The sequence below is a fragment of the Lithobates pipiens genome, unplaced genomic scaffold, assembly GCF_037356315.1.
Source record: "Lithobates pipiens isolate NorthernLeopardFrog02 unplaced genomic scaffold, aLitPip1_a1.2 Scaffold_27, whole genome shotgun sequence".
Taxonomy (NCBI): Eukaryota; Metazoa; Chordata; class Amphibia; order Anura; family Ranidae; genus Lithobates; species Lithobates pipiens.
This window is the reverse complement of record NW_027507788.1, coordinates 184,357,782-184,371,229: the sequence shown is the minus strand read 5'-3', so window position 1 is coordinate 184,371,229 and position 13,448 is coordinate 184,357,782. Positions and strand designations below refer to the sequence as shown.

At 45.0% G+C, this 13,448-nt stretch overlaps 1 long non-coding RNA gene across 1 annotated transcript in view; it reads right to left on the bottom strand.

Annotated features, from left to right (window-relative positions):
• Positions 1-13,448, bottom strand: part of LOC143933280 (uncharacterized) — a 93,348-nt gene that overhangs the window by 22,604 nt on the left and 57,296 nt on the right. Inside the window, exon 2 of the long non-coding RNA XR_013263077.1 lies at positions 12,752-12,811. This is a non-coding gene — a long non-coding RNA (uncharacterized LOC143933280). The remainder of the gene's footprint in view (positions 1-12,751; positions 12,812-13,448) is intronic.

Sequence of the window (13,448 nt, the reverse complement as noted above, 5' to 3'; positions counted from 1 at the left end):
AGCCAGAACCGGGAGACAAACTGACTGCCCCTATCCGAGACAATCACCTTGGGTAGCCCATGTAAGCAAAAGATCTCCCGAGCAAAAAATGGAAGCCAGTTCCTTAGAGGTGGGCAACTTCTTAAGTGGAATAAAATGACACATCTTTGAGAACCGGTCAACCACCATAAGGATAACAGTGTTGCCTTGGGAGTTGGGCAATTCCACAATGAAATCCATAGACAGGTTAGTCCAGGGCCTCTCTCCATTGGGTATGGGTTGTAGGAGGTCCACTGGAAGGTGTCGTGGAGTCTTACTCTGAGCACACACGGGACAGGCAGCTACGGAGGCAGTAAAATTAGCCGTAGACTAGGCCACCAGAATTGTTGGGAGATGGCCCAAATGAATTGATTCTTCCCAGGATGGCCAGCTGCCTTGGGAGAATGATAAGTCTGGAGCACTGCAGTACTGAGACTCTCTGGGACAAAGCAGCGGTCACAAGGTTTATCAGGAGGTGACAGAAACACAGTCGGGGGATTGCGTCATGACGTAGGGGGCGTGGCCTTGTAGCTCGTTCCTCCGTGTCCTCCCCGCTCTCCCTCACTACCCCTCACCTCACGCCGCATGGAGCGCGGCGTACTGCTCAGCCCCTCGGGTCTTACGGATGGACCGGACTGCTGACACCGTTGATATGGTCTCCGGAGGGGATACGGTCCGGTCGGAGAGAACGAGCGGACCGGGAAGCAGGCACAGGTGCCGGGGCCATACCGGGATGACTAAGTAGGACCCCACCGCTCTCCGTCTGCTGCTAACTCTGCATATGCCGGCTGATGCTCCGAACGTTAACATCCTCGTTGACTCTCGCTTCCTCAAGCTGCTCCGGGATGAAAGAGGGCCTCTGGAAGATAATGCTGATGGCGGGACGCTGGGACTGACTCCTCAGGGCTGCACCAGGGAGGTGGTAAGCTTATCAGCCTGTGAAGGCTAAGTCAGCTATACAGTATCTCTGCTTGGTGGTATCTGTAGGGGGAGCTTGGTGGCAGTGTCAGGTGGAGGAAGACCTGCGACTGGTGAGGGTCCCAGGAAATACAGTAACCCCCTACAGACACATTGGAAGAAGGGCATTAGTATCTCAGATGGAAACTATGTTGAAGATTATTTAAAAGCCAAGATATCTCTATACTGATGAAGTTTTTTTTATATGGGTGAAGCTTCGATATTGCATATGTGCTGCGGAGCCCCCTCAGAGTAAACAGTGGGGAGCTTATGGTGAACATCGTCCTATACCTATTTTGAGATGAAGTAATAGACTTTGAAGGAAAACAACAGTGACTGGTAGTACTCTATGCGAATTTTGCTGGAGCTGCGGAACATAGGAGATACACGGACAGTACACCAGACAGGAAGGTACCCCCCCTGGTTATAGCTTAGGCTTACTTGTGTGTACCCTCCCCCCCCTCCTTTATGGAACAAGAAGGCTGTTTCTGAATGCGGACCCCCGAAGGACAGTATTTCCCCTGCATGCCCCAAACCTGCTTCAGCTAGGCTTTAAATGTAGTTGGAGAGGAGAGGGGGAAGAGATAAGAAGAGGAAAAGTAATAATCTGTTTGCTGCTGGAACCTGCTTCATCTGCTAAACCCCCCTTTTTTTTTGAACATAAAAGAACGGCCGAATATATATGTACATAACCAAAAGGTGAAGTTTGTGCTGTACTGAACAGTAGACACTGGAGACATCTTGATGTTTGATATCTGATGTAGGAGTTTCTCTGGTGAGGAAAACTGGAAAATGCATTTAAAACCTTCTCTTGCTGTGTGATTGCTTTGCTTGCCTCCATTCAACAGTTAAAGGACTGGATATATTTGATACCGTTCCTTGCTTTTTGATGTTAAGGCGGGATAATTTATTATCAGTATAAGACGTACTCATTATAACAGCCATAAGAATATTAATATCAATAACTTTTCGTTGCCTAGTTTACTACGCTATAGGTAAACCGTGGAGATATACGGTATGGACTTGGACAGATGATTTACCTGTGGCGTGGAAAGCAATTGAACTATGTCCCATCCTTTTTTTTTTTTTTTGTGTTTTTTTTGTGAAAGTAAGCTAGTGGCTGCTGTCGATACTTTTGATTTAATTGTACCTCATTGTGGGTGGTATTAGACCCCTGGGAGATTTTCAACGGTCTGGGAGGGAGGTATATTAGATTAGGGTGGAGATAGGGGGCAAGAGGGGGAAGGAAAGAAAAGGGAGGGGGAAAATAGTAAAGAGAATAACCTGGTGATCGATAGATAGTGGGAGGAGGGTCTTGGTCCTGCCAAAATGAAGGGAAAGGCAGGCAAAGCAAGTAAGACGATCACCCCGGCTGCAAGCCCGGTCGAAATCCAAAAATACCTGGCTGCAAATTCTAGTATAAGAGAGGATGAAGAGATCGGTAGCCCCAGGTCAGAAAAACCATCCCGCTCGGGCCCAAGTAGACAGAAGGGGGAAGAGGGTAGGGGGGTAAAAAATCCTGCCATAAAGTCAAGTGAGCTTAAAAAAAAAAAGTGGAGTAAACCCACAGAATGAAGGAGCAGATCAGAATAATCCCCGGGGAGAGGTGGAGTTGGTTAACAGAGAGGCAGAAGAAATGGTTTCAGATAGTCACAAAGAAACCCCCCAGCCTCCACAAATTAGGGAGATGCTCTCTGAGATGTTCTCGAGAATGGAGGTCTCTCTAAGGGCGGATATCGCAACAATAAGAAGCGATATAGGTTTGGTCTTAGGGAGAGTGGAGGAGATAGAAAATAGAGTTGAGACCCAAGAGCGTAAGATGGACGGAATTTTAGAGCAGATAACAGCCCTCCGGAGGACAAATAGAACAATTAGATATAAGTTGGAGGATCAAGAAAATAGAAGCAGGAGGAAGAACATACGGATAAAAGGTCTCCCTGAGACACATAGCGGTTCCGCCCTTGGAGAGATAGCTCAACAGATTTTTAACCCTCTAGTGGATAAGGAAGTTACAGCCCCTTTGAAAATTGATAGAATACACAGAATGACACGTCCCTGGGGGGTTAGATCAGAAGCACCTCGAGACGTTATAGTGAGATTTCATAATGTAGCAGAAAAAATGCAGGTAATGAGAAGAGTGAGAATACAGTCTGGGGTGGTCCATGAGGGCATGGAACTGCAGATTTACTCTGACTTAGCGGGGGAGACACTAGGAAGAAGGAGATGCTTAAAACCACTCACGGAATTATTGAGAGCGGCGGACATCCCATATCAATGGGGATTTCCAGCATGCCTCACAGGGAAGAAAGAGGGACGATCTGCAGTTCTACGCTTCCCAGAAGACCTCCCAGAATTTTGTGAGCAGTTAGGTATACACCCTGCCCCACAGATTGAATGGGGTTGTGAAGATGTATCAGGGGGGGAGGGGAATAGCACCCAGGGGAGGAAATGGCAGGATGGACCGAGTAGTTGGAGACGAAAGAAGATTATTAGAAATGAGTTGAGTTAATGGGCAGCGTTGAGAGCTGAGGAGTGCGGGGGGAGGGGAGATGGAGGGGGGGGGGAGGGGAGGCGGGGGGAGTTTCGGGCGGATAAGGGTGTGAGCCCTAGGGACACTATGGGGGTGCGGCGAACACAAATATCGGTCCACCAGTGCCATAGGCTTAACGGGAAGGGGGGTGTCCTACCCAGTCTCATAAGATGTTCCGTTATAGGACAAGGGGGGAGTAGGGAGGGGAGAGGGGGGGAGGGAGGGAGAGGGAGGGGGGTGGTTTTAGGTTGCTTTTTGGGGCTCTCACTCGGTCCTCCCTTAGGGCTAGTGGGGACAGGTACCACTGGATCCACTAGACGCTTAAAAAGAGGAAGGGAAAAGAAAAAAAAAAAAGAAAGAGGGGGAATTACCCGGGTAGAGAGGTATGGTAGTCCTTAATGTTATCACTTATAATGTAAGGGGTTTAAATTCAAAAAGGAAAAGATATAGGATAAATGACGAATTGCAATACATGGACGCAAATATAGCATGTCTTCAAGAGACGCACATAACATGCACTTCTGGGGTTAGATTGAATTCGGCTAATTTTCCGGTGGGGTTTTATGGGGATTCCCCATCCCCCTATTCGAGAGGGGTTGCGATAGGGTTTAGTAGAACAACGAGGTTTAACCTAGAAGAGCGACTAGTGGATCAGGAGGGGCGTTACCTGTGCCTAAAAGGCAGGCTGTTTAATTTTAAATGTACAATTGTCAATATTTATGCCCCAAACAAGAATACGGGTAGATTCCTGAAGAAAGTATTGAATAAAATAGAAGACTTTAAATAAGGGAAATTAATCCTGGCAGGGGATTTCAATTGGAGTATGAACCCTAAAATAGATACTACAGGGGTGGGCCCTAGGATATCTGAACATAAACAGAGAATGTTTTTAAGGGCGTTAACTGCATATCAATTATACGATACCTGGAGAACACTACATCCAAAAGATAGGGATTATACATGTTTCTCCTCGGTCCATGGTTCTTTCTCCCGAATAGATTATATTTTTTTGGAACATTCATTTCTAAGGGCACTCAAGAAGGCTGAAATAAAGATAAGAACAGTTTCAGACCATGCAGCGGTGTTGATCCAGCTGGAGATCGGGAGGGATCATGGACCGAGGATGAATTGGAGATTGAATGAATCTCTATTACAGGATAAAGATACAGTAGACAGGATTGAGCATGAGATTGCACAATTTTTTAGTCTGAATGACATACCGGAAACCTCTAGCCCTGTATTATGGGAAGCGCATAAGGCAGTTATAAGAGGGGTATTAATAGGGATCGGCGCAGGGAAAAAGAGAGAGAGGGAGAGGAGGAAAACTCTATTATACGAGGAAATTCAGAGATTGGAACAGATGAGGAGACCATGGGGGCTTCAGGACACTCAAGATTTAATAACAAAAAAACGAGAGCTAGATGATTGCTTGGAGCAGGATAGGAGAACGGCCTACCATATTTTGGGAAGAGAAAGGTACCAATGGGGGAATAAATCAGGTAAATGGTTGGCTAGGAGGGTGAAGGAAAAGAAAAATAGAACTTTTATCCCAAAAATAAGAAATGCTGAGGGGGACATACAAAATATGCCAGATGATATTGTGAACACATTTTTTACATATTATCAGGGCCTTTATAATATCGGGCAACAGGATAGGGTAGAGAATCGAGTAGGGGAGGAAATAAAGGATTACTTAAATCGGATAGATATCCCCAGGGCTAAGCAAATAGAAATGGAAGCACTAGAAGCCCCAATATCAAGGGGGGAGGTTGAGAGGGCGATCAAAAATACAGCTAAGGGAGGCTGCCCGGGGCCCGATGGTTTCCCGATCTCATATTACAAGCAATTCCAAAAACAGCTAGTCACAAAATTATGCGACTATTTTAATGCAGTGGGGAAGGGCGAAAAATTCCGCGAGGAAACACTCTTGACGCATGTGGTCCTGATCTTGAAAGAGGGAAAGGACCCAACGACAGTGGAAAGCTATAGGCCAATTTCCTTACTAAACTCAGACATTAAATTGTTTGCAAAAATTATCGCTGAAAGATTAGGACCACATGTGTCAGAGTGGATACTGCAGGATCAGGTTGGATTTATCGAAGGAAGAGAAGGGCGGGATAACACACTAAAGACCATTATGTTATGCCAAGAAGCTGTAAGACGGGGTGCCCCCACGGTTCTCATGACAATAGATGCGGAAAAGGCATTTGACAGAGTGGGGTGGGGGTTCCTGTTTGAAGTGCTGGAAAGGTATGGATTAGGGGAGCGGATGAGGAGCTGGATAGAAGCCCTATACACCCACCCTAAGGCTAAAATAAGAATAAATGGGACCCTGTCCTGCCCCCTTGAGTTGTTCAACGGGACAAGACAGGGTTGCCCGTTATCCCCATTATTATTTATATTGTCGCTTGAACCCCTGCTGATGGCCATAAGGATGAATCATAACATCCATGGGATATGGGCTGCTGAGAGGGAGTTCAAGGTTGCAGCGTTTGCGGACGACCTCTTGCTCTATATTTCCAACCCTGGGTCTTCCATATCAGCAATAATGGAAGAATTATCAAAATATGGGAAGGTCTCTAACTTTAAGGTTAATATATCTAAATCTGAAATTTTGAATTTAAATACGCCAACAACAGAGCAGAACATCCTCCAATCTAAATTCCCCTTTAGATGGTGTGGGAGGGAACTGGCCTATTTGGGAATAAGGTTGACAGCAGAGATGAGTGATCTGTTTGAGGCCAACTATATACCCATACTAAATAAAATTAAACAACATTTGGAAAGGTGTCAATATAAAGCTCTATCATGGACAGGTAGAATAAACGTAGTTAAAATGTTTATCTTACCAATTTTCACCTATACATGCCAAATGATCCCAATAGTGTTACCACAGGTCTATTTAAATAAACTAAAAACTTTGATTAATAGATTTATATGGAAAAAAAAAGCGGCGAGGGTGGCACTGAATACCCTGATAAGAAGTAAAGATAGGGGAGGGCTGGCAATGCCGGATCTCAAAAAGTATTATGAGGCCATAGCAATCTCACGAATCCCGGATTGGATACACAATAAAAAGGGAAAGGATTGGGTTGAATTAGAAATTAAGTTAAGTAGAAGGGAATTAGGGGAAATAGTATGGATACCTGCAAAACACAGAGAATTAGGCCATAGCACAAACACACTGACAAAAAACTTACTTCAGATATGGGACACTATAAATAAGAGACATAACTGGGAGCACAACTCACCATTAATGCCACTATTGGACACTAAATTTTTTATCCCAGGTCAAGAGGAATATTTATATTATAGTAGATGGGTTAAGAAAGACAACATTAAATTACAGGAGGTGATGGAAGGAAATAGGATGTGCACATATGAGGAAATTATAGGGAAATGGGGTCACAAACCATTAGATAAATGGAGATATTATCAATTATATTATTTCATTCAGTCTCTACCACAGCCACTACGGGGTAAGGAACAATTTAGACCACTGGAGAAGCTATTAGTGAACCGTCAGTGCCTTGAAAAAAGGATCTCAAAACTTTATAAAATCCTAATAGAAAGAATAGAGCAAAACTATCCCCCCTACCTAGAAAAATGGGAAAGCGAAATCGGGCCCTTAAGTAATGATTATCATAGAAATAGGATAATTAGACGAACCTATTCGGTTGCTGTAGACTCACAAACACGAGAGATGTCATATAAACTTTTAACAAGATGGTACATAACCCCACAACAAGGAAATAAAATATGTAGTGCGACCCCCCGGTCATGTTGGAGAGGCTGTTTGGGGGAGGGCTCATTCGCTCATATATGGTGGCTGTGCCCTAAGATACAGATATTTTGGGATAAAGTAATAGAAACTATTTTTGAAATAACAGGGGAAAGGATTAGGAAGGATCCATGGGTATGCCTATTTCATGATATAGAAAAAGGAGAGAGGGAATATGGGTATTCCTTGATCCCCTGTTTATTAAACGCTGCTAAATCATTGATACCGTTAAAATGGAAAACATCTGATCCTCCCTCGATGAGGGAGTGGGCAGAAAGACTAGAAAGGACACGAATTATTGAAGAGTCAATGTATAAACTGGATAACATGGAGGAGAGGTACCAGAATAAATGGCGTCTCTGGGTACTATTTGGTAAAACTGAAAATTATTTGAAGATGGTGGAATGTTAGTTAAAAGGAATCCCATGGAGCAGGATCGAGTGAGAGAGGGGAGGGAAGGGGGGGGGAGGGAGGGAAAAGGAAGACAACCTTTATAAGAAATGATGTTGTATTTATTATTATGTGAAATGGTTTATATACGTATTATAGTTGTCTGTAAATTTTGGAAAATCTCAAAAATAAAGAATTATAAAAAAAGGTTTATCAGGAGGAGCATGGACCTGAGCAGCAAGAATTTTGTCACCCAAAGGAGAAGTAAGACTGGTGTGAACCGTAGCCAAGATACGATCAGGAGGAATCATAGGAACCAGAACCGACTCCGACTTGGAAGTGGAGGAAAATTGTCGGGACAAGGCATCAGCCCTTACATTCTTAGTACCGGGTAAGAATGAGACAATGTAATTAAAGCTTGACAAGAAAAGAGCCCATCACGCTCTTCTGGGAGAGAGTCGCTTAGCCTCAGAAAAGAATGTAAGATTCTTATGGTCAGTAAGAATAAGAACGGGCACAGTGGTTCCTTCAAGGAGATGTCTCCATTCTTTCAGGGCTAAAATGATCGACAACAGCTCTCTGTCACCAATCTCATAATTGCATTCAGCAGGTGACAATTTCTCGGAAAAATAACCAGACGGATGCATAGCGCTCTCAGAGTTAGGACGTTGAGACAGAAGGGCGCCAACTCCAGTCTCAGAAGCATCAACTTCTAGGATAAAAGGCAGCGTAGGATCAAGATGTGCCAACACAGGAGCAGAAACAAAGGCAGCCTTGAGAGTCTCAAAGGCCTTATTGGGCTCCGGAGACCAACTCTGTGGGTTACCGTCCTTTCTGGTCATATCAGTCAGAGGCTTGACCAGAGACGAGAAGTTACGAATAAACTTCCGATAGTAGTTGGCAAAGCCCAGGAAACGCTGCAGAGGACGTAAACCCACGGGTCGAGGCCACTGTAGGACTGCCGACAGTTTCTCTGGGTCCATCGAAAAACCAGCAGTGGAAATGACATAGCCCAGGAATGTAACCTGTTCACGATGGAACTCGCACTTCTCCAGTTTACAATAGAGATTGTTCTCCCTTTGTTTCTGAAGTACACAACATACATCTGTGTGGTGGCTCTCCAGGGACTTGGAAAATATGAGGATATCATCGAGGGGGACATCGTTAATAAATTCCTGGAAAACTGCCGGGGCGTTACAAAGGCTAAAAGGCATTACCAGGTACTCATAATGGCCTGTTCTGGTATTAAACGCAGTTTTCCACTTGTTGCCCTCCTTAATGCGCACGAGATTGTATGCCCCTCTCAGGTCAAGCTTTTTGAAAACTGTTGCTCCCTTGAGGAAGTCAAATAATTCTGTAATCAATGGAATCGGGTAGGCATTCTTAATTGTGACATGATTGAGACCCCTATAATCTATACAAGGTCTCAGTTCACCACTCACCGCTCACCCGTCTAGAGCCTCAATGGCAAGTGGAGTGTCACGCAGCTGCAGCGGAATTGAGTGCTGCAAAACAAATGCAGCATCAATGAACAGGCCTGCAGCCCCAGAGTCGATTAGCGCCTGTATCTCGATGGACGACTCAGCCCAAGAAAGGATGGCCAAAACAAGGGGCTTATTCTTCTGGATAACTGGGGACGAAACAACGCCACCTAAGGTCTGTTCATGACAGGACCTCAAGGTTCGGGCGTTCCCTGGACGGGTAGGACAAGACTTCAAAAAGTGACCTGCCTGGCCACAATAAAGGCACAATCTCTCCCTCCTCCTAAAGGCTCTCTCATGCGCAGAGAGACGCGTGAAGCCCAGGTGCATGGGTTCATCTTCACTGACCGAATCGGTACCAGGAGGCATGGGAGGTGAGGGAGGCATGGGTGGGACTAGAAAGCTCAGAGACAAACGTACAGGAGGCTTCCGCAAGCGCTCCTTAAGAGAAAGGCTTTCTCTGAGTCTGGAGTCAATGAGGATGGCAAACAAGATCAAGCTCTCCAACACAGTGGGTATATCTCGGGCTGCTATCTCATCCTTGATGGAATCCGAGAGACCATGAGAAAAAGCAGCCACGAGGGCCTCATTGTTCCAAGCAACCTCTGTTGCCAGAGTACGGAATTCAATAGCGTAGTCGGCAACAGTTCTCGTACTCTGTTTGATGGACATGAGGCACTTGGCAGAAGAAGCGGAGCGTGAGGGAACGTCAAAAACCCTTTTAAAGGAGGCCACAAACTGAGGGTAACTCAAGACAACAGGTTTTTGCATCTCCCATAGAGGGTTAGCCCAGGCCAAGGCTCTCTCAGAAAGTAAAGATATTACGAAACCTACTTTGCTTCTGTCCGTGGGAAACGCCTGGGACAGCATTTCGAAGTATATTTCAACCTGATTGAGAAACCCTCTGCATTGAACTTGATAGCCCCCAAATCGCTGGGGAAGCGGAGCAGAACCACCTCTTATAGAGGTCATACTCGAGGCGGGTGCCTGCACAGAGACTGGCGCAGCAGGGACGGCCTGCGACTCAGGTTGTACCGGAGCAGCCACCGTGGGGGATTCCAGGTGAGTCGTGCGATACAGGAGCGTTTGTAATGCCAAGGGAAACTGATCCATGCAGTGATCTTGCTCATCCAATCTGGAAAAAATATTACCAACAAGTGGATTGACTGTATCTTCTGAATTCATGGCCTTCGCATACTCTCAGGAACCATGAAACAGACAGAGACAGAAGTACAATCAAATCACACCTGTTTATTAATAAAAATAAAAAGGTAAATAGAAAAAAGCGTGATCAAGCATAGCCAGAGTCCAGTAGCCAGATCGGGTAGTCAGCCAGTCCAAAGTTCATAAACCAGATCGGGTAATCAGCCAGTCCAGACATCAGGGATCCAAGGAGAGCAACTGCAAGCAGGATATAAGCCAGGAGGGATGTCAGCAACCCAGTCTTGAAACAAACAGCAGGAGATGGTTCCTAGTGATGTGACCAACGTGAAGGCAAAGGAAAGAGTGAGCTGGAAGGCTTAAAATAGGCAGGTCAGACGAGCATCATTGGGAACAGCTGGTGACTGTGGAAAGAGAAGAGAGCTGCCAATTAGCCGACAGCTGAGCGGCCAGCCCAGAGGAGGAAGGGCTAAGCCAGCCCTAAAATAAAGGAGTCGTTGTAGACATGCTTCAGGGGACTGGCGACACATTACATGGGACTGCTAGAGATTATTGCCATTACAACCTCTTTATAAATCAATGTTTCCGAATGTGTGCTCCTTACAGCTTCATGTGTGCCACATTTGACATTTTAAAAGATCAGAGAGAAAAAAAAACTAACAAATTGAAAATTCCCACTGACCGAAATTCAAGCACCGCTCCGTTCAACAAAAGTTGATCAGTCAATTAACTTTTGCCAAGGGACCTACTGCCAGGGCCAGTGCAAATTTTTTTGTCTATACAAAGGTGCATTTTGCTGCTTTCCACCCCCACACACACAATGCAACCCCCATACCTCATATGAGGGGACGGGGTTATGCATTCCCCACTTTCCCTCACTGGCTATTGGCAGCTGGCAGGTGAGGCTCTAACACCTCCACGCTGCGCCCAGTAGGAGAGAGGTTGCACTCTATGGTCCATGCCAACGGACCTTAAAGCAAACCCATCTCTCCTCCGTGTTCTTTGTTGCTAAGATTTTTATCCCAATTTATGCCTTCTAGCAAGGTTCGTAGTTTAGGGAAGTTGGCGCTTTTGAAACTCAGTGTCTTTGTATTCCCCTTATGTTTTCTATTTGTGTGATTTATACTGAAGCCAATTGACCTGTGATCGCTGTTTCCTAAATTGCCCCGTATTTCCACATCCGTGATCAGGTCTGTATTGTTGGTAATCAGTAGATCTAGTAACGCTTTATTTCTAGTTGGTGCATCTACTATCTGACCCATGAAATTGTCCTGCAAGACATTTAGGAACTGGCTTAGACAAATGCGTGTTTCCCTCCACTCAGTCTATGTCTGGATAACTAAAATCCCCCATTATGACACTTCCCATCCTTGTTGCTAATCCAAATTGTGATAGGAGGTCCACCTCTGCTCCTCCCTCAAGTTAGGGGGCCCATAGCATACTCCCAGTATTATTTTCCCCTTAGCTTCATCCCTTTGGAGCTCTACCCATAAGGATTACACCTCCCTCCCCCTTTTTTACCCTGCCAATCCCTGCGATAAAGGGAAAACCCTTGAATGGTTTCCAGCCAATCATGAGAGCTGTTGAACCAGGTCTCTGAAATTCCCACAAAATCCAAATCCTCCTCGTACAACAGTATCTTTAGTTCACCCATCTTTTCTGCCAGGCTCCTGGCATTGACCAGTCTCCACTCGAATTTATCCCAAAGGTGTTCTATCAGGTTGAGGTCAGGACTAGGCAGACCAGTCAAGTTCCTCCACCCCAAACTCTCTCACCCATGTCTTTATGGACCTTGCTTCGTGCACTGGTGCACAATCATGTTGGAACAGGAAGAGGCCATCCCCAAACTGTTCCCACAAAGTTGGGAGAATGAAATTGTCCAAAATGTCTTGGTATGCTGATGTCTTAAGAGTTCCCTTCACTGGAACTAAGGGACCAAGCCCAATCGCTGAAAAATAACCCCACACCATAATACCCTCTCCACCAAATGATTTGGCCCAGTGCACAAAGCAAGGTCCATGAAGATATGGATGAGCAAATTTGAGGTGGAGGAACTTTACTGGCCTACACAGAGTCCTGTCCTCAACCCGATAGAACACCTTTGGGATGAATAAGAGTGGAGACCATGAGCCAGGCCTTCTTATCCAATATTAGTGTCTGACCTCACAAATGCGCTTCTGGAAAAATGGTCAACTTTCTCATAGACACACTCCTAAACCTTGTGGACAGCCTTCCCAGAAGAGTTGAAGCTGTTATAGCTGCAAAGGGTGAGCCAACTCAATATTGAACCCTATGGACTAAGACTGGGATGCCATTAAAATTCATGTGCGTGTTAAGGCAGGCATCCCAATTTTGGTAATATAGTGTATATTGGCTTTAGATATACCCAGCAAATTAATAGCAGAGAATGACTACTGTATATGTAATACTCACTATTCAGCCTTGTTCGATCGCTTGATTCCTGTGTCACTTCGGCAGCATTCACCCATTTGTCTGTAAAAAAGGGTTAAAAATGTATTTTTAATGGCGTACATCAATCAAAGATGCAACAGTGGTCACTAATGCCAAACAACTGTCATAGGATAAAATCAAGCCTCAGTCATAAATTGTATTGTGTGATTCACACAACAGATCATCTGTTAGTCACCAAGCTATCAGGACACATAACTTATAATAAAAGAGAATCTGTTATGCCTTTCCTAATATAACACTATGGGGTTGATTTACTAAAGGCAAATAGACTGTGCACTCTGCAAGTGCAGTTTCTCAAGAGCCTAGTAAATGAGAAAAAGCTCTTATGACTTCCATCATCCAATCATGTGCAAGCAAAAATTCAGTTTTTTAATTTTCCTTGCACGTAATTGGGTATTCTTTGTAAAGTGAAACATTACCTCATTTACTAAGCTCTGAAGCAACTGTACTTGCAGAGTGCAACTGCTCTTTGTAAAGTGCACAGTCTATTTGCCTTTAGGAAAGCAACCCCTATGTGTACAAAAGCAGGCTCCTGATATATGCCCATTTATTATTAACCCAAATCCACTTCTGCGAGTTCACAGGTGCACTTCAATCAACTCCTCTTTAAGAAGTGACTCAAGGAGAGCGAAAGGCCCCAGACAAGTTTGTTTCTTAC